Genomic DNA, 2,203 nt, shown 5'->3' on the forward strand with positions numbered 1-2,203 from the left:
ACAAAACTATAATACTCTCTTTAGCAACATTGTTGCGAGAGTATAAAAACATTATCATATTGGAATAAACGACCGATTCTTTTCAYACCCATTATTTCTGCGTTAGAATAAAATTCGAATTCCAGCATCCTCTGAACCTGCCGAGCCTTTTATGCTGGTAGTAAAGATATCAAACTTCTCCCTTTCAAGATTTATTGAACTTGACTTTGAGTGCATAAAAAATTTATATTTGCATTTTGATACAAGTCAAAGGCTGAAATAAGTACTTAAGTTATGTATAATACTTGCAATACATATGGTACATCTTACTCCTATCCTTGTTTGTTAGCGATCAAAGAAAGACAAAAATTCGGGTCTATATAACTGGAACGGACACGCAATTTTATTCAGCCAATCACTGTCGGCACCCCGAAACTACTTCAGAAATGTTTTTCCAGCTACAACAACAACAAAAAACGTCAAAATTATTGAAGGCGATTATTTTCAAGTTATCAAGAAGTATTTGGCCTTGTACGCTCTTATAGTAGTCATAAAACTCTTACGAAAGTATAACATTACACAACATCATTTAACATTCTTATGCATAACACTTACGTTASGTACTTGTATGACGTATAAATATTATCATAATAAAACGTACAACATTTACTTACAAATTGCCTTCAAAGCACTTGAACAATTTCCATAAAACGCAGAAACACCCAAATGTAGCACCTCACAGCACCAACAACAACAACAACAACAACACGCATAGAAAGTAAAAAGAAAAGAGCCCTAAATAACAATTTAGCAATTTGTGTCAAACTCTCAACCAACTGGCGAGCACATAAAATATAAAGCGAACGACTTTGCGAAAGTTGCACCCTTTCATGAGAATGCGAAGACGGAAATGAAAGCAGGCGAAATTGCARGCGGCACCTGCAGTGTAACAATTACTTGCGAAAGCAGTTTCTGCTGAGGTGTTCGAAGAAAAAAATCTTGACAACAACAAAAGACAAGTAAGAAAAGATTTGTGTTTATTTAATATTATATTTGCGGAGTCAGGYTCATTGTTGTGGTAGGTAATTCGACCCTTAATTAAGGTAGGTTTTGGAGGGGARTCGTGTAATGAATTTCAAAGCGGTTGGACGTTGGTTTCTGATCAGCCACGCCCAATTGCCACGAAATTGKCTACCAAGTACGATAAAGTAGCAAAAGTTCAGCATCTCATATGGGCTATCGTATGGTCACTTTACAGCAATGTTTGACACTATTTAAGCAGAATTCGTCGATGTAACCCAGATCCTTTGATATGCACCATAGCGAAGAAACAGTCGAAGCAGTGAACTACACCCGTCAAACGTATTCCGAAGAAGACGAAAACTGTCCTACCGGCTGGAAAGATGACGGCCGTCGTTTTCWGTGAATCACAAGGTGTGATCTAAGTGCACTGCCTGAAGAAGAGCAAAATAGTCACTGGGCTCTGCTGTCGAATCAATGGGCTGATGCTTTTCCACCATAAGARCGCGTTAGACTAAGGTCTGCTGCACATCCAACGCATTCTTCAAATTTRATCTTATTCTTTTTGCTTTCAAACTTGAAAAAGTCACACTCGAAAAAAAATTGTATGAGCTTGTTATTGCTACAAAGCACACTTAATTTGCGAGCTTCCAGAAAACATATTTTTCAGACGTTCAGAAATTGAAGAATCGTTGGGTTAAATCACGATTAATGGAGATTATGTTGAGAAAGAAAWCGCCATTTATCAAAAATATTCATTTTGTACGTAAAAAGTTATCACACCGCTCTCGTATTGAAGATCTGTATGATATAATGTATAAATGAGTTGTTCTTCTTTCTTCTTTATTGGCGTAGACACCGTTTCTTCTTTTCACGATTTGGCGCCAATTCGAGATACCAAATGCARCCACTTCCTGTGGTGGAGCGTTTGCATCCATTCGGACGATATGATCTAACCAGCGTAATCGTTGCCTTCTTAATTCTGTCGCAAGTCGCGAGGACGACGACTGTTTGTTTGATAACAGGAGTTATTTCGTCTTGCTCTTGTTCACTGCCAGACCCATTTGCTTCACTTCCTTATCGAGTCTGGAGGTTCGTTTGATATGGAACTGCTCGGAAATATTCTTCCCGATTTATTTTTTGATGTTGCTCAACGCTAGTTTACACAACTGTATTAGTTTTGCGGGGATACCAAATTCAGACA

The sequence above is a fragment of the Bactrocera latifrons genome, unplaced genomic scaffold (assembly GCF_001853355.1).
Source record: "Bactrocera latifrons isolate USDA-ARS-PBARC rearing strain unplaced genomic scaffold, ASM185335v1 scaffold_302, whole genome shotgun sequence".
NCBI lineage: Eukaryota > Metazoa > Arthropoda > Insecta > Diptera > Tephritidae > Bactrocera > Bactrocera latifrons.